General features: G+C 41.6%; 1 protein-coding gene across 2 annotated transcripts in view; it reads left to right on the top strand.

Moving 5' to 3' along the window:
- The window catches only part of DYRK1A (dual specificity tyrosine phosphorylation regulated kinase 1A), a 696908-nt gene that overhangs the window by 270756 nt on the left and 406215 nt on the right, over positions 1 to 19937 (top strand). The gene's annotated exons all lie outside the window — the stretch shown is intronic.

Here is a 19937-nt window from a genome sequence, read left to right as displayed (position 1 = left end):
AGAACTTCAAAGCGGATAACATTCAGGTACTATAGATATTTCCCTATTTCTAGGGGGCTTACAATCTGGGTAAAGTGACCTGACCAAGGTCACAAAGAGCAACAGTGGTATTTGAACCTTGATTTCTCTGTTTTGTAGCCTGCTGCTCTAACCATTAGGCTGCTTCTCCACTCTTATTTGTGGTGAGCTGTTGAGAACTATTGCTTCTGTTATTAGATCCTTTCAGAATAAGCAATGGATGATACTGCCCAATTCTACAAGTAAATTACAGTTTGCATTTTAACAATTGTGATATTTGTTTTTAACCCTGTAAAGAGTTGAACAGTGAAGGAGGAACATAGTTACAGAGAGGTGAAAAAACTGAAGGAGATAAACAGCAGACCGTACATCTGTAGGAGGACTATTTGAGGAAACCAGTAAACCTTTTAAATCTTTGTGTTTGTTTCAAAGTGTTTGATAATTGTAATTTTGAGTGTCTTACATTCTAGTATAGTTTTGAAGTTCTCTTTTAGTCTCCTGTTCCTAAGGTTTTTGATGTAATGTTCTGAATTGCTATATCAGAGAAGTGGGTCAAAAATTAAACATGAAAAGAAGTTCAGAGACTCAATATAATATATCACATTGAAGAGCAAGGTGACATTTGTGGGAAGGAGAATTCTTTTTCAGGTTAGACTACTTTATTATTGCATTTACTAATAGTAAAAACTTGTCCAAGGATGGGAAATACTTTGGTGTGTATAAGAGGTGTGTAATTGAGATGTATGGTAGAATTGAACCCCATATCCTCATTCTCCTTTCCAAAGCCCCTTTGATCCCCTCCCTCTCCCTCTTTCACTTCCTGACCCCACGCTTGATCCCCTCACTCACCCAAATTCCCTCCATCCTTCCAGGACACCCTCACTCATCCTGGTTCCTCACAAACTCCTCACCCAGATTTACTTTCCATTCCCAAACCCCTCATTCACTCTGGTTCACTACTTCTCCCCACCACAAACTACTCATTCACTATGGTCCACTCTCTCCTCCCACCCCCTGAAACCTCACCTTGATTCCCCACATACCCCTCACTTGCCTTGGTTTACTCTCACTCCCAAACCCAGCACCCACTCTGGTTCACTTCCCCAATCCTCGGTCAGTTTCTTCCCTCCCACCTCCCCCCCCAATAATCTCTGGTTCACTCTCTTCCAGCCCTTCCCCTTGGACCCCCCTCACTCACTGACTCCTATCGGCCAAACAGGAGGAGGATGGTGGCCTTGCTGTGTCTCTGGCATGTCCTCCTCCTCCCTTCTGGGGCTCGAATGTCATGCTTTGAACCATGTGGTTCAAAGCTTGCCATTAAGGCTTGCCGTTCAGGCTCCAGCAGGGGAGGAGGGAGTATACACTGGAGGCCCTGCAAGGCTGACCTTCTCTTCCTGTTTGACTGATAGGAGCCAGTGAGTGAAAAGGTGGGGGGTGGTAGATTGTGCTGTCCATTGTGACCAGTATTTCTCTTAAGGGGCAGGCAGGCGGTTGGGAAAGAGTAAATGCACAGTCAACTGCCATTAATGTTTCTCTTTCGGGATGGGTTCAAGTTCCATACACAGAGAGAGAGAGGGGGGTGGGGTGGGGGTGGAGCAGCAGAGTACAGGGAGGGAGGGAGGGAGCGGAGCTCAATTTGCATACTGACAATGCAGGCGAGGGGCAACTTGCCTTTTTATTATAGTTAGATGATCAAGATATTAAAATTAAACTTCATATCTACCCAATAATGTAAGACATTAAACATTAAGATAATTTTGAAAGAAATACAGAGGTACTTATTCAGATATAATAAGTTAAGTTAGTTCAATAATGAGGTATTGCCTTTAGCTTTTTTTCCCCCCTTTATTTTTACACATTACAAATGTAATATGTGTTGGAGGAAGATTGGACCGCAATGTCCATTGCAGTGAGTGACATGGACTTTAACTGCTGGGTTGAGAGGAGAAAAACTTAAGGGAACTGTCTAGTAGAACAGACTGCACATTAAATACCATAGCTCCTCTCACAAGATTTTAGGTGTTTCAGTAAGACCACCCTGTAACAAGGGGATAACATTGATCAACCATTTAACAAGAAGTGAAAGTTACATATAACAAGGAGGTAGAACTTGGTGTGGCTAGGGTAGCCAGAGGTAAAGGACAGAATATCTGAATAAATTAAACAAAAGCATAAATATAACGTTTAAGCTAGGCGGGGCACCTAGTCAGGGAAGTTGGAGTCTTGTCTGGTCGGGTATTGAAGGTTTTGAGAGTTAAGGGAAGGCTTGGAGGAAAAGCCAGGTCTTAAGTTTTTTCCGAAAGGTTAGTGGGCAGGGTTCTAGCCTGAGGTCCGTGGGCATGTTATTCCAAATAGCCGGGCCCGCTGTAGAGAATGCTCGTTCTTTGGTGGTGGATAGATGTGTGGATTTCGTAGGGGGGACTTGCAGGGTGCCTTTATAAGCTTCTCTGATGGGTCTTGAGGAGGAGTATGATTTGAGTGAGATCTGGAGGTCTAGTTGTTGCTGATTGTGAATAGTTTTGTGGATTACGGAGAGGGCCTTGTGTAAAATTCTGTATTTTATTGGCAGCCAATGAAGGTCCCGGAGAATGGGGGTGATGTGTGTTCCCCGGTTGGTGTTAGTTAGGATTCTAGCCGCTGCATTTTGGAGCATCTGTAATGGTTTGATGGAAGAGATGGGTAGCCCAAGGAGGAGAACTTTGCAGTAATCAGTTTTGGAGAAGAGCGTGGCTTGAATGGTGTTTGCTGAGGAATGGGCGGTGTTAGGTTTGTGCCATATATAGCATTTGAATTTTGGCCAAAAAGCTCAGTTTTTGTCTTTTGACCACACAAACTATTCCAAATTTTAGCTGTGTCATTCTGATGCTTTGTAGCAAACTCCTGACATATGATGTGGGCTTTCTTCAGTAATGGCTTCTTTCTAACTATCCTCCCATGCAGGCCAATTGTATGCAGAATTCTTGATATGGTTGACTGGTGCACCTCCACTCCAGTCTCAGCCACTGAACTTTCTAGCTCCTTCAAAGTGATTTTTGGCCCCTGTGACTTCCCTTACAACTCTTGTCCTTTGATCTGACACTGAGTTTTGAGAAACAGCCTTGTCTAGGCAGTATCTGGGTGGTATGATGCAGCTTCCATTTCCTCACAATTGATCCAGCAGTGCTCACTGGGATATCCAAGCACTTGGATATTATTTTGTAGTCTTTTCTTGTTTTGTGTATGTCTATAATTTTATCTTTAATTTTCTTAGAATGCTCTTTGGTCTTCATTTTCACAGCTTTCCTTCAGGTTCATAGTCTGACCAATGGTACTGGAATTAGGGGGTCTTTTATCCAGAAAAGTTGACCTTTTTAAATCATTCACTGATAGAGACCAATTGTAAGCTAATTGTTAGGGCAATATCTTTCCTCTGTGTAAATTTGGAGCTTCCACAGCACAGGGATTGAATAGTTATACAAGCAGCATTTTTCAGTTTCTAATTTTATTTTATAAAAAATGCAGAGAAATAATGAATTGTGATTTTGAAATTTTAATTTGAGCATACTGGTTTGCAATAAACATAGTGTCTGGAACAATCTGTGTAAGTGTCATCTGTAATCCACACAAATCAAATTTTTTAGGGGGCTGAATACTTTTGCACGCCATTGTATGTATGGTAGAAGGAGAAAAACATGTCCATCCACGTGGTCACCAATTTCTATGGTGCTGAAGAATTGGTGCTAATAAATCATCCCAGAATGGCCAGAGTCCAGTACCTCTTCTGTCAAAGCTCCAGTGTCTCTGCTGCTTTGTATGCCACAGTGCCAATCTTTTGTTGTTATGGTTATTGGTGTTTGGGTGGATCCTTGGACACTGTGGCAGCTGACCATGCCCACGGGGGGCAGTCCCGTGCGGGATCACAGTGTCAGGCTAAACTCCGGACAGACAAACATAGATTTGAATCTTTTATTAAACAGTATATGGAACCACCAGAGGTGGCAGTAGTGAGTTGTGGTTGTAGAGCCCGGCTGGGCATGTCTTTCACAGAACGCTGGAAATGGATCCTCTGTAAGCAGTGCTGTAGTGGAAAGAGACTGAGAGTTATGAGCACACAGTAGATTTAGCATTCAGAGTCCCAAGTAGAATAGGGGAGCTCCTAGACAGGGAGGCAGGCCCTCAAAGAGCGAGTACCTGATCCTTTAGAGCAGAGAGACTCGATAGCGTTGAACTCACTAGCAGTAGCAGAGATTCCACTAGACGAGAGGTCTGGCACCAGCACAGAGGGCAGGCCCTCAAGGAGCGAGTACCAGTTTCCTGATAGCACCTGAAAAAAGGAGAGACGCCCTCGAGGACCAGGTACCCCGTTAGTGACCCCGAAGGGTAGTATGAGTTCCAGTTAGAGCTGGAGTGGCAGAGTAGCTTAGGAACAGAGAGCGAATCCCATTCGTATGAGTTCTGTTGTTAACTCAACGAGCTAGCAAATGCAGTAGGCAGATATACCCTGGAGTTGTGATGTCAGGACAGGGAGACGCCCCTGAGGTTCGCGCCAATGTGAAAATAAAGATGAGGGCGGCGTGTGCGTGTGTACCCGCCCTAGAGGTACCTTGAAGGAGCATGGAGGGAGGCAGCACCAGAGCCGGTCCGAGCACACCGGAGAGGTCGGCAAACAGACGCCGCGGCGGCCATCAGTCCAAGGTGAGTGGGAGGAGCCGCAAGCAGAGAGAGGTAGGCGGGGCGAAGCCGTCGAAGACCGGACGCAACATTCGTTAAGAAGCTCTGGACAGATATTGTGAAAAGCTATGTCCAACATTCCATCTGCTTCTATGTTCTCTCAGCCTCTTCTAGAAAAACTATTGCCAGAACTTCAAACTCAGTCCTTCATTACACCATACTAAAAAGTCCATCTAGAGAAATCTTGTACATCTAAGAATTTTCCAGTTATGAAATTCCAGATTATTCTGATCAGTCTTTTCAAACTCTGGAAGTCTTTTTTGAAATACTATCGGATCCTTCTCCAAAACATCAACGAAGAAACACTCCAACTGAAGATATGACACATCCAGCTTTTTTACTGAAAATATCAGAAAGTATTCTCTTCCAACTAAAAGAAAATACCCAACAAACAGAGGGATTCCAAGGTATCCTGAAATTTATTTAGCCACGAAAACAAATCAAGGCTGTTCTTGTTCATAAAGCGATGCAAGATCTTCAGACAAGAATATGGAAGGCTCCTTGTTCAGTGCTACCAGTAGCAGAATATATAGATATGAAGTACAGAGTACAGCGTCCAGGCAACACTAAAATTCAACTTTTTCACAATTCGCTGTTGTAGTCAGCTTTTCAACTGCTCCACTGGGAAAAGACTCAAGGTTACTGGGTACGATGGGCAAGAAGCAATTCCAATAGCGACGCTTCAGTCAAGAATAGCAGCCCATCAGTTGCAAATGGTACAATACTTATACAGCACTCTTCATAAGATTAAGAAAACTTCACAAACCTTATATCAAGCGGATCAGATTAAATTAATCCCACTTCTGAATGAGCGGAGGAATACGCAAAACATATGACTAGATCTGTCTATGACTTATGATATCTCTAGATCTTTGGCAATAGCCATAGCCACTAAAAGACTATCATGATTGAAAGCATCTGGTCTGAGAGAGGGCATTCATGACAAAATAGATGCACTATGCTTAAGAGACAATTTGTTACGCGTGCCGTCCATTGAAAACCTGCTGCGCGGCCCTCTCACCTTTCTATACAGACTCCAACTTCTGGGTCCTCCTCGCTTGTGGCGGTGGGTCGCCAGCTCAGACCTCGGGCCGCCCCTGGTGCCTCTGGCTCCGCCACAGTTCCCAGCGACTCAGCTCAAGAGGCCATTGCTCGTCTGGCCTCTCTGCGTGGCCCGCGGAGAGACTCCACTACCCGCGCCGCGCCCCTCCCTAGGCACGCGCACTTCACTGATTCTTTTGAAGGGCCCATGGCGGGAACCTGGCCACAGCCACGGATGATGTCAAACTCTTCAGTGTATTTAAGCTCAGGCCTCGCTCCATAGCGTTGCCTTTGCAACAGGTCTCCTCGCTACTCGAGTACTCGTTGCTGATAGAGAATCGTCTCTACACCTTGTTCCTGACCCTCGTTGTTCCTGGTTCCTGTTCTCCTCCTTCCTGTCCTGTCTGTGTTTTGGATTGACCACACAGATATCGACTTTGCTTTGCCTGACCACGCTTCTTTCTATCTCCAGACCCAGACCTCTGCTACGCCTGTCTACGCTACTGCCTATCTCCAGACCCAGACCTCTGGTACGCATGGCTATGCTACTGCCTATCTCCAGACCTTGATCATTGCTTTGATTGACTCTCTCTATTGGTTTCTCCGTGATCAGATCTCAGCATTGCTTGCCATGAGCTCTGCTTTGCCGCCAGCCCTGGTCCAAGCCTGTCCTTGACACCTCTCATAGCCTTCTCCCTGGACGTGGACTTTTTAGGCTTTGGCCTACCTTTGCTCGAGCGCCCTCAGCCAACTTCAGTTCCATTGGCGCCTGAGTTCCAGTACCTTACCCAGTCCAGAGTAGGACTATGCCACCTATCGTCTGCTGTCTCTAGGCTGAACCAACCACTCTTGCTAACTAACTTCAAGGCCCACCTAAGTCCTTCCGGCTCCGGCACCCAAAGGCTCAACCCACGGGGAACGAGGGCTGGTATAGGTGAAGCTCCAGTGGCCTCTGCCTATCAGCCCACTCCACCTGCCGACGGCGGGGACCCTTAGGACCCTACCTATGGGTTGCGTCAACCCCACCTCGGCCCAAGGGTCCACCTCTGATGCAACACAACTTATCTGGAGAGAAGGTAAAGGAGGCAGTGGATTAAAAACCATTCTTCTGTTTTACAAACTCTATCGACATCGACAATATAACTTTCTCAAAAGAGATACCAACAACATTCTTTTAGTAAACCTTATTGCTCTCGAAGATATTATCCATGTATACATTACAAACATCCTTATACTTAGCAACGGCATTAGCCTCAACAATGTCAGCAAAACTGAGCTTAAAACAGGGATAGAGACCTCAACAGACAAACTCCTCAATTATCTTGGATATGTTTTAACTACCAGCCTCCTTTTCACTCCCAGTGTGGAGGGGAGGCTTCAATTTTTCTTTCATCAATGGCCCCTTATCACATCAGACAGAAGGTTATTGCTAAATTTTTAGTCTCTTCCATCCCTGGTCATTCCTCCTCCTTAATATCAATCCAAAGATTAACTTTTAATACCGCAGCAAGAGATAAAAACTCTGTTACTAGCTCATGCAATAGAGCATGGCCCACTGGCACAAAAAGTTGAAGCGATGAAAAAAGTGCGAAAAGCAGAATATAAAAATCTAATAAAATAAAAGGAAAAAGTTTCTGTTACAGATATTTCCTCATCCCTGAGAAACCAGGGGGGTCTTCATCCAATTCTGGATCTCAGAAAATTGAATGCCCATGTGAAGAAAGAAAAGTTTGAAAACAAACTCCCTAAAAACCATTCTAACACATCTGGAGATAGGGGATTAGCTAAAAACATTAGACTTCAAAGATGTTTATCTGCATATACCAATTCATGAGCCACACAGGAAATATCTTCAGTTTGCTCTAGAAAATTAGCATTTCCAATATTAAGTTCTTGTATTTGGTCTAGCAACTGGTCCTAGAATTTTCACAAAGTGCCTGATTATTATTGCTACTCATCTCAGGAAATAAAGTGCTAAGTGTTTCATATTTAGGCGATTTTGTAGTTTCAAACATTTCTTGAAAAAGATCCAAGAACATGATTTATGTTCTCAGGATATTACAATTTCTAGGAGTCATAATAAATTTAGAAAAGTCTCACCTTGTTCCTGCCTATCAACTAGAGTTCATAGGAGCACAATTAAGCACAAAGCATGGAAAGGCTTTCCTTCCCTTTGAAAGGATGTGCAGTCTGATGGAAATAGTTCAGACTCTCTCGAATTATCCTTCAGTGATGGTAAAAATCTTCATATGGATACAAGGTCACATGGCAGCTACTTGCGGTTTAAACATGTGACAAGCAAAATGGCACCTCCAAATATCATTGGAATTAGCGCCTTCTTAAACCAAAAGATTCAGATTTGCAGCATTCTAGTTCATGCCTTACAATGATGGATGCAACTGTTACACCTTCATCGTGATCACTCATTTCATCCCCCGAAAGTTTAGCACATGAAAACCACAAATTCATCTCCACACATATATTATATAACACCATCCAGGTGTCAATGTTTTTTCTTTTAATCATTAACACACCTTCTGCCTCCAATTGTTTATTTTAAATGTTTATATTAAATGCTAAGCTGGGTTACAGAACGTGAACCCCATTTATTTTTTATCACTGTTTATTTTCCATTGTTATGAAGAAAAATTGGGAGAATTTAAAACAACATTAGAAGAACTCCGAGGGACTATAAAAGAAGCTAAAATTAAGAAATTTAAAAGAGATCAGAACGACTATTCGGCCAATAAAATATATTTATGGATGTATAATAAAAATAAATCTCAGGGGAGGAGAGTTCACTTTGAATCATCAAGTGATAGTTCGGGTACATCTGAAGAGTCTGAAGAACAAGAGAATGAGCATCGGGTACAAGAAGAAAGAAAAGAAATAAAGAAAAATTTTTTAGAGGACAGACAAGATCAAAAAAGATACCCGAAGAAATTAAAATCAGCATTAATAAATCCAAATCGAACATCGGAACGGGTGACTCGAACCAGGAGTCAACAGTAATAATAAATTTATCAACAATACAGTTGACAGATATCCAAACAGATATTAAATAGTGGTTTATCGTTTGTTCCCACAGTTTTCCACGATCCATTTGAAAGTCGTATAGCATTATACAGACTTATTAGGAAATTGAATTTGAGGTTATACTTTTCAAATCAGAGCATGGAAGCAACTGATATGTCCATTGTTAAACCCCGGTCCCGATGGAATCCTCCGGGACCAATGGATGCGAATGTAAAAACATTCTTACAGTTGGTATTAAAAGATATAGATGATTTTGAAGAACAAAAAAGATGGGTGCCACAGAACATCACAAAAGAACAAAGGCAAGCGTTGAAGACATTGGGGGATATGGAAGAGATAGTAATTAAACCTGCTGATAAGGGGGGAGCAATTGTAGTGATCGGCAACGTTATGAGCAGGCTGTATTAGATCATCTGGCTGAAATAAAATACTATAAGGTATTGGAGGAAGATCCAACATTAGTGTTAAAAAAGCACATTGAAGAAATTGTAGATCAAGCCAGTTATTTGACAACCAAGGAAAAGGCGTATTTGATACAACAGGAACCAAGAGTTCCATTGATCTATGCAGTCCCAAAAATTCATAAAGATATGCAAAATCCCCCCTATGCACCCATTGTGTCTTTAAATGGAACTATTTTGGAACCCCCTGCAGTGTTTGTGGATAAACATCTCCAACAATTGGTACAAAGTAAACCATCATATGTAAAGGACACTATACATTTTTTGAATATATTGAAAGGTGTGGAGGTTACAAAAGATACCACTTTATTAGTTACTATGGACATACAGTCGCTGTATACACAAATACCTCAACAAGCTGCGTTTGAAGTGGTGAAACGGGAGATAATGGACAATGACATAAGTAACAGAATACCTACCCACTTTTTATTACAACTTACTGAATTGGTGTTGTTTAATAACTATTTTGTCTTTAAAGACAAAACGTATCATCAAGAGCATGGAATCCCTATGGGGTCATCATTAGCACCGGCAGTTGCCAATCTATATGTGGCGAATTTTGAGCATACCAAGATATATACATCAGAGTGGTGGAAGTTGATTAACACCTGGTGCAGGTTTATAGACGACATATTTTTTATATGGCGTGGAACAGAGCAACAATTAAGCACTTTTGTGCAATGGATTAATATACAGGATGACAATTTAAAATTCACATACATAAGTAGCATAAACAGTATTGCATATTTGGATGTGTTAATACAGATACAAGGAGAAATTATTCATACAACAGTTAACAGGAAATTAACTGACCGAAATAACCTATTACGATACGAGAGTTTTCATCCAGTGGGATTCAAACGGGGGTTACCCGTGTCTCAATTTTTTCGTATTCGTCGCATTTGTGCTACTATGGATGAATTTAAAAAGCAGGCGGAGATCCTCAGTAAAAAATTCATGGAGAGAGGTTATCCAAAAAAAGTCATTCGAAAGGCTTATAAGAGAGCACGATATAGCGATAGAGATTCGCTATTGCAATATAAACCTGCTAAAGAACAGAAGAGGATGGTATGTGTGTTACCACAAAGTACTTCCACCACAGTTATTGCTGAATCCATCAAGAAAAATTGGCACATAGTGGCATTACATAGTGGATTGCAAGAGGCACCCCTCATAACAACAAGTAGAGGGAGAAACATCAAGGATCAAGTGATTCACTCACGATTAAAAATGAACGTGAAGGAAACAAAATGTTACCATAAAAAGTGTGGTAAATGCACGGTTTGTGAAAATACAATAGAGGGGGACACTTGGACGGACCTGGTGACTGGGTATAAAATATATAGGAAATCTAACACTGATTGCACAATGAAGGCAGTGATATATGTATTAGTGTGTGACTGTCCGAGCAGTTAAATTAAGAATAGCGGAACACCGGTCTAGAATAAATAATGCAACTATCACAGCCCCGATTGTTCAACATTGTATTGATAACCAGCACACATATGAGCAATTGAAGTGGACAATCATTGACAGTATTGTGGACAATGGTGGAGGGCAATCTTTGTTAAACCACCGAGAACAGTCATGGATATTTAAACTACACACAGAACAACCAACAGGGTTAAATGACCAATTGGATTGGTTCTCTCTGATTTAGAAACAGCTGATAGGTCGACTTAGTATCCAAGAGGTGGGATTATAAATCAAACAGGAAACAGGAAATAACACAGACGCCGCCGGGAATGGTAGAGAGAAACGGAGGTTCGATTGAGCACCGGAGAATTTGAACACCAGTTCTACAAAGAAAATTGCTTATTAAGGAATGAAGATACCCTGAGGAAGACAGCAACCTGCAAATGTCGAAACTTGCGCAAGTCGGGAGTAAAAAAGACATTCGTTAAAAGCTAAGTAATTTGTGGTTAGTCCCGGGACGGCTTATAAAAAAATCAAAAAAAGTGCTAGTCACAGAAACATTTTTTTTTAACAATGGAAAATAAACAGTGATAAAAAATAAATAGGGTTCACGTTCTGTAACCCAGCTTAGCATTTAATATAAAAATTTAAAATAAACAATTGGAGGCGGAAGGTGTGTTAATGATTAAAAGAAAAAACATTGACACCTGGATGGTGTTATATAATATATGAAACCATCTCCTGCCATCCTAAAAATTTTTTTAAGATATAAACATTTTTTTTATATAGAATGAGAAATTATTATCATCAACATTGCTGAGCTGGTATATAGAGGGTCACCCGTACATAAAAAATACTTATATATAAAAAATATACACCGGGTGAATTTTAGTGTATGGTAACCCATATTCGGAAGCAAGAGGTAGGGGGATGTGTCTCTCTCTCTTTTTATCAGAGGTGGGTCGAGATTTCATCAGATCAGTGGGTCCTGGAGGTGATAAGAGGAAGGATATGCGCTGGAATTTTGCAGTGTTCCTCGGGAAATGTTAATGGTGTCTCCTTGCCACTCCCTGCAGAAGAAGCAGGCAGTGGAATCTGTTGTCAAAGTTCCTCAGACTGAGGACTGTGGTTACAATGCCTATGTCTCAAGTAATTGTGAGGGCGATATTCCATTTATTTTGTTGGGCCGAGGAAGGAGGGCTCTGTTCATCCCATCCTTGATCTCAAAGGAGCCTAACCTTCATTTGTGGATGACTCATTTTTGCATGGAAACCTTGTGCTCAGTGATAATGGCTATACAGTTGGGAGAATTTCTGACCTCCCTGGATCTGTCTGAGGCCTACCTCCATATTCCCATCCGAGTGGAGCACCAACATTTTCTACATTTTGCAGTGTTGGGGCACCATTATCGGTTTTGGGTGTGCCTTTTTGGTCTAGCTACTGCTCCCAGAACTTTTTCCAAGGTTGTGGTGGCAGAGTAGAGAGAGAATGGAATCCTAGTACACCCGTATTTAGGTGACTGGCTAATTAGAGCCAAATCTCTGGAAGAGAGCCACCTGGTGATCCACAAGTTGATCTTGTTGCATGAGCTCGGTTGGGTAGTGAATCTAGCCAAGAGCAGTCTTCAGCCATCTCAGAGTATCTGGAGATTCTGTTTGGCATGAGGCAGGACAAAGTTTTCCTGCCAGAAGTTTGGATTCAGAGCTTGGTGTTGTAGGTGTGTCTTTTGGTGAACACTATACGTCCAACAGTGTGGTCCTATCTACAGGTACTTTGCTTGATGGCGGCGACCCTGGAAGTGGTGTCATGGACGAGAGAGCATATACGTCCTCTTTAGCGCTCCCTGCTGTTTCATTGGAACCCACAGTCTTAGGGTTATTCGGTTTGGTTCCCCTTGCCGATGGAAATCTGTTCTCACCTGCAGTGGTGGTTGCAGGAGGTTCATCTGAGAGAGGGAGTTTCCCTAACATTGCTGTTCTGCTAGATTCTCATGACAGATGCGCGTCTCCAGGGTTGGAGAGCTCACTGTAGGGAACTAAAAGTGCAAGGGCGCTGGAATTCAGAAGAGTCTCTCTGGAGCATCAATTGGCTGTAAGCCTGTGCCGTCTGGTTGACACACTTGCGGTTCAGCGATCGTTTACAAGGTTGAGAGGTCCGAATAATGTTGGACAATGCAACGACAGTGGCTTACATAGTTGGCAGAGAGGAACCACGAGCAACAAGCATCTCAATTTATGGAATGGGTGGAAGGGCAGCCCCAGGTTATTTTGGCCTCTCACATTGCGGGAAAAGACAACGTAAGAGCAGTCTTTCTCAGCAGGGAGAGTTTGGACCCAGGAGAATGGGTATTTTCAGATGAGGTGTTTCAGCAGATAGTGGATCGCTGGGGCCTTCTGTTCCTGAACCTGCTGGCGACTTCTTGCAATGTGAAGATTCATTGTTTCTTCAGTCTCAGGAGAGATCCGAGCTCCTTGGGTATCAGTACTGTCATGCAGGTCTGGCTGGAAGACAAGCTGCTGTATGCCTTTTCCCCATGGCCCCTGTTGGGCAGAATTGTTTGCAGGATCAAAGACATAAGGATGGTGCTTCTGGTGGCACTAGATTGCCCCAGAAGACCATGGTATGCAGATATGGTAAGACTCCCGGTAGAGAACCCCCTTCATTTTCCGCCGCACAAAAACCTGTTCAGCAGGGTCCTGTCCTTCATGAAGATCTGACTCGCTTTTGTTTTACGGTATGACCTTTGCGAGGGCTCGCTCGTTGAAGCATGGATATTCTTCTATGGTGATTGCCACCTTGCTACGGACTTGAAATTTGTCCACTTCCTTAGCCTATGTTCTGGTTTGGCAAGTGTTGTGAGGATTGAGTTGTTCTTCCTCATTCAGTTTAGATCCCGCTCATTTTAGAATTTTTGCAGGATGGGTTAAATAAAAGAATGATCCTTAATTCCTTGAAGGTACAGTTTGAGGCTTTTGCCTGTTTCAGAGGCCAGGAGAATGGTGAATCCTTATCTCATCATGATGTGACCCATTTCTTGAAGGGAGTAAAACATCTTAATTCTCTCTTGCGGTTACTGGTTCCCTTGTGGAGTCTTAACCTGATAGTGGATTTGTTGACGGGCCCTACGTCCCAACCTCTATGTAGCCTTTCCTTGCGATTATCTACCTTGAAAACATTATTTCTGGTGGCAATATGTTCTACCTGTCGAATTTCCGAGCTGCAGGCCTAGTCTTGCCAGGAACCATTCCTTCGGCTGACTCCAGGGGCGATACAGCTGCGTACTGTTCCCTCTTCTTTCCTAAAGTGGTTACAGATTTTCACTTGAATCAATCCATTTCCTTACCATCCTTGTGGAAGAATATCGCCTGTTGTGTCTCTTGGATGTCGAGACATTTCATGCGGTATCTGAAGGTTTCTAAACCTTTACATAAGACGGATTGTCTGTTTGTTCTTCATGGTGGAGGAAAGCAGGGCAAACCAGCTTTGCAGGTTACAATAGCTTGCTGGATTAAAAAGGTGGACATGGCTATGTATGTGGATGCTGAAAAGCTGTTGCCTACTCTGGTTAGGGCTCATTCTACTATGGCTCAGGCATTGTCATGGGCAGAGGTTAGATTGTTGTCTCCCATCAACATTTGCCAAGCTGCAACATGGTCCTCCTTACACACATTTTCCAGTAGTTATTGTCTGTATGTGCAGGCCTGGTGGATGCAGCTTTTGCGTGTAGCCTCCCACCGAAGTCGGGAGTATCTTGGCTATATCTCACTGGTCCTGGGCCCATCTATCTACATGCTAGGAAAGGAGAAATTACTACTTACCAGATAATTTTGTTTTCCTTAGTGTACAAAATTATTCAGAGTAGTTAAATCACAAGCAGATTGTGCTAAATTGCAGGAGGACCTTGTGAGACTGGAAGATTGGACATCCAAATGACAGTGCAAGGTGATGACTATAGGGAAAAAAAATCCATGTTGTAGTTACACAATGTTAAGTTACATATTAGGAGCTACCACCCAGGAAAAAGATTTAGGTGTTATAGTGGCTAATAGATTGAAATTGTCAGCTCAGTGTGCTGCAGCAGTCAAAAAAGCAAATAGTGTTAGGAATTATTAGGAAGGGAATGGTAAATAAAACGGAAAATGTCATCATGCCTCTATATCACTCCATGGTGAAGACCGCACCTAGAGTGATTATGGTCGCTGCATCTCAAAAAAGGTATAGTTGCGATGGAGAAGGTACAGAGAAGGGCGACCAAAATGATGAAGGGGATGGAACAGCTCCCCTATAAGGAAAGGCTAAAGAGGTTAGGGCTGTTCAGCTTGGAGAAGAAATGGCTGAGGGGAGGGAGGGGGGATATTGTAGAGGTCTTTAAAATCATGAAAAGTCTGGAACGGGTAAATGTGAATTGGTTATTTACTCTTTAGAATAATAGGAGGACTAGGGGGCACTCCATGAAGTTGGCAAGTAGCACATTTAAAACTAATCAGAGAAAATTCTTTTTCACTCCATGCACAATTATACTCTGGAATTTGTTGCCAGAGGATGTGCTTAGTGCAGTTAGTGTAGATGAGTTTAAAAAATGTTTAGATAAGTTCATGGAGGAGAAGTCCTTTAACTGCTATTAATCAATTTGTCTTAGAGATTAGCCACTGCTATTACTGGCATCAGTAGCATGGGATCTGCATAGTGTTTGGGTACTTGCCAGTCACTTGTAGCCTCGATTGATCACTGTTGGAAACAGGATGCTGGGCTTGATGGACCCTTGGTCTGACTCAGTATGGTAATTTCTTATGCTCTTATGACAGTCATTTCAGACAGTCAGACAGTCTCTTTCAGCCATGAAAACCCAGCTCTGCCTCTGTGGGCCCTGTCTTTGGGTGCAGGCCGCCTCCTCTGGTTATTGCAGCTCTAGTTGTTGTGCACTTTATCACCGTTTCTCTGCTACACATGTTTGGAACGGCCTGGAGCTACATAATCTCCCTTGTGTGATGATTACCATCCTTCTTGTCCTTGGAGAAAGCAGAGTTGCTTACTGGTAACAGGAGTTCTGCAAGGACAGCAGGATGTTAGCCCTTACGAAACCCACCTGCCATCTCTTAGAGTGGGTTTTCTCTTGGTTTGTTATTCTTCGCAAACTCTTTTATAAGACTGACGAGGGACCCGGTGTGGACACGTGGTTAGCAGCACGCTGATCATTCTCAGTGTGCCAGTCAAAATTTCTAGAAACTTTGACAAAAGTTTACCCTGCTGAGCTCCATCCAATGATGTCATCTGTGTGTGAAGACTAACATTCTACTGTCCTTGGAGAACACCTGTTACAGGTAAGCAACTTTGCTTTCAGCAAGGAAGCCATCTACCAGAAGAGCGTATAGTTTTAAATAGAAATATTTTTCATCTTTTTCAGTCAAGTTCCCTGAACCTGTTCACCTGTGCTCCAAAAGATTTTCTTCAGTACTTGTTCTACCTCTCCTATTCAGATCCCAGTACTTTGTCGTTCAAAGTGCTTCTAAGTGCCATTGCCATTTCCCACTCAAGTGGATGGAATGCCAGTCTCCATCCATCCTCTACTATTGAAGGTTCATGAAGGGTTTGTGGCATACGAGACATCCAATTGTGAAGCCACCGGTGCCATGGTATCTCAATATTGTCTTGGTGCCATTGATGAAGCCTCCCTATGTGCCATTGGATTCAGCTTCTTTAAAGTTTCTTACCTGGAAAGTGGTATTTCTAGTTTCCATCGCTTCGGCTAGAAGTGTCTGTGAAGTTACAAGCATTAGTTCATTACTCCCTGTGCCTACGGTTTTTCCACAACAAAGTGATGCTCTACCCTCACCGTAACTTTTTGCCAAACGTGGTTCCTGTATTTAATTTGGATAGTTAATGTTTTTCTCATGTTCTTTCCAAGATCTCATGCACATAAAGGGGAGAAGGTCCTCCATTAATTGGACTGTAAAAGAGCCTTGGCTTATTATCTAAAAAGATCTCGACCACACAATCAAGATTCTCAACTTTTTGTCTCCTACAATCATAACAGATGAGAGGAGCTGTTGCCAAACATACGTTGTCCAGCTAGCTAGCAAACTGTATTGTTAGTTTTTCACTTGATAAAACTTCCTTTCTTCCCATTAAGATCTAAGATGGTGTACTATAAAATTAAGCAATAAAACGACAACTAACCATATTATTTAAAACAAAAAGTAAATAAAATAACTTCATAAAAAAATGCAAATAAAAAATAAAGTAAAATCCAAAGAACGACCAAGCCTAAAAATAGAATTTAAATTGCTACATTTCATAGGTCTTACTGAAGAGCAGTGTTTTAAGATCCTTTCTGAATTTGCAATAATCTTTTTCAAGGCGCAATTCAAAAGGAATAAGGAATGAACCACTTAGCCAAGTAAGAAGGATAGTTAAAATGAAAAGCTTTAAAAGCAGGACAACCTATTTTAAATTGGATTTGCAAAGAGACTGGAAACTAATGCACACTTTGCAAAAGTTGGCATTACATGATCTTATTTTTACTTCCTAAAAATGTCTGACAGGTGTATTCTTAATTTGTTGAAGATGATATTTAGCACGTGAGGAAAGGCAATGATAGAATGTGATACAATATAGTCTGTTCATCACAAGGGAATGGATTAGCAACTTTAGATCACCAGTGCTCAAGAATGATAGTTATCGAATAAGATGTAAGAAAAAGTAAGAAGATTGGACTAATTTAGACCTTTGCACTTCCAACGTAAGCTGGGATTCAATTTAATTTCCAAACAGGTAACAATACTTTTTAATTGACTAGGCGTACCAGAAATAGAAGGCACCTGAAAATCAGAAGTATCAGCTTTGGTAGCAAACTAGATGGTTTCAGATTTTCTAGGATTCAATTTGTTTGGCAGCATAGTTCCTGTTGGTGACTTCAGAGTGAAAATGCTATGTCCTGGCTGGCCTCAAGATCACAGATACTCTCAAGGTTCATCAAGTAAGAGCCATGGCTACCTTAATGGCTCACATAAGAGCCAAGTCCATTGAAGACATCTGCAAAGCTACAAGTTGGTCATCAGTTATTGCCTTCATATGTCCCATTATGGTCAGGACAATCTCCCAAGAAGCGACATTAGCTTTGGGCAAGCAGTTTTGTGCAGCCTGTTCACCTAGTAATCGACTCTCCATAGGTGGGGTCCGGGTTGCTTTTTCAGTAAGTACTCTGCTATGCAGCTCTCAGCTTGGACTCCACATGTATCTTAGGTACTTCAGCACTGCTTGTCAATGGAGAAAGCAAGTTTGCTTAACATAAACGGGGCTCTCCGTAGTCATCAGGATGAATTAGCCATGCTTTATTTATGTATTGTACTTCTGTATCACCAATACTGAGGCCCAAGGCAGTGAACAATAAAACATTCATAATTCACATCAAAACATCCAAAAGAAAACCAAAAGAAATTCAAGGAGTACATCAGCAGTCCCTAAAATCAAGTCCATATTCATTCAAATGCCAGCCTAAAGAGGTAAGTCTTCAGCATTTGTTTAAACATCTTAGTACAGTTCATCAGGAATAGAATTCCAGATGAATTGGAGCAGCCACAGAAAAGGCCCACACCCTCATTTCTATAGACCCGGCCTGGTGAACAGATGGAATGTTAAGCAATCCTCTGTGAAGAACAAAAGAGTTTGAGGGATTGTAGAGATGGCGAGAGTATTAGCCCATGGCAGTGGCTTAATACCCACCTACTTCTCTGGAGAGTCAACTACCTATCAAAAGCTAAGCTTTACAATCAATTGAGGGGCTAATAAAGCAGGGTATGTGTGGGAAATCTCACGCATGCTCAGTGGTAAAACTTTACTGAGCAAGAGAGATGGGTCCATTTGGTACCATTGGAGAGCATCACTCACGTTTCATGGATAATTCATCCTGCTATCTACAGAACCTCATTTACGGTAAGCAAACTTGCTTTCATCACAAGCTTATATTTTATAATATGAGGTGACCCTGTTTCAGTATCCTTTTTGATGGCATCTTTTATTATTTTATGGTTTTTATTTTTATTACGGATTTTATGGTATGTCAGGATAGTCTTTTTTTTATATTTTAAGATTTTTATTGCTTTAATTTTACATCTGTACCTTATTTTATTTTATTTGTACTTTAAAGACAGTTATGTATGTTTGAATTGTAAACACAAAGAGACGGATCGATATGTGGAAAAGAACTATTAATTAAAAAATACTAAAATTCTGAATTTTTGTCTATTTGCCATTATGATATTTTTACACACATACATATGTCCTACCTTTTAATTTTTTAATATATGCTTTTGCACACACACACACACACACACACACACACACACACACACACACACTGTCTTATATTTGGAAGTATTTATGTATTTTATATGTACTTACATTGTTGTGTTTTATAATTTATTTGTTTTAATTTCATGCATATGTGCATTTTTTTGATTTTATATATTTATGTATGTGTGTTTTATACTTGTTTTTAGTAGCCCCTGAGGCAGCTCCTAGAGGAGCGAAACTGGGCCTGAGTCAGGCAAAGATTGAATAAAAGTCCCAGTTTTACTGATCCTTTGTGTTTATCGCTGCTAGCCATCTTGGATTGGCTTCTGCTTTGTTTGAATTGTAAACCAACTAGCTTGTTTTTTAGGCGGTATATAAGTAATGCTAAATAAAAAAAAAAAAAAAAATCTCACTGTAGAAATTTGTGCTTAAGGTTTTTGACATCTCCTTCTTGTCATTCCCACCATGACGAATCTGAGAGAACTGGGAGCTGCTGTATTGATTCTTAACAGAATTCCATGGAGGCAACATTATGATGGAGCCTGCTGTTAGCAACAACACACAAGTTTTCAGCAACTCATTTTGACTAAGTCTATTTGTTCATTGATGCAATATAAGATCAATCTGCAAATGAGACCATAAGTGTTGCAGGTCAAGCCTTTGTATCTCTCCATGGTGCGACCTCATCTTGAGTATTATTTGCAGTTCTGGTCACCACATCTCAAGAAATATATAGCAGAATTAGAAAAGGTACAAAGAAGAGCGACCAAAATGATAAAGGGGATGGAACAATTCCCCTATGAAGAGAGGACAACAAGGTTAGGACTCTTTAGCTAGGAGAAGAGACAGTTGAGGGGAGATATGATAGATGTCTATAAAATAACGAGTGGAATGGAACAAGTAAATGTTAATCAGTTATTTACTCTTTCGAAAAGTACAAAGACCAGGGGAGACATAATGAAG

The sequence above is a fragment of the Rhinatrema bivittatum genome, chromosome 5, assembly GCF_901001135.1.
Source record: "Rhinatrema bivittatum chromosome 5, aRhiBiv1.1, whole genome shotgun sequence".
Lineage (NCBI taxonomy): Eukaryota > Metazoa > Chordata > Amphibia > Gymnophiona > Rhinatrematidae > Rhinatrema > Rhinatrema bivittatum.
This window is presented reverse-complemented; position numbering and strand designations above follow the sequence as displayed.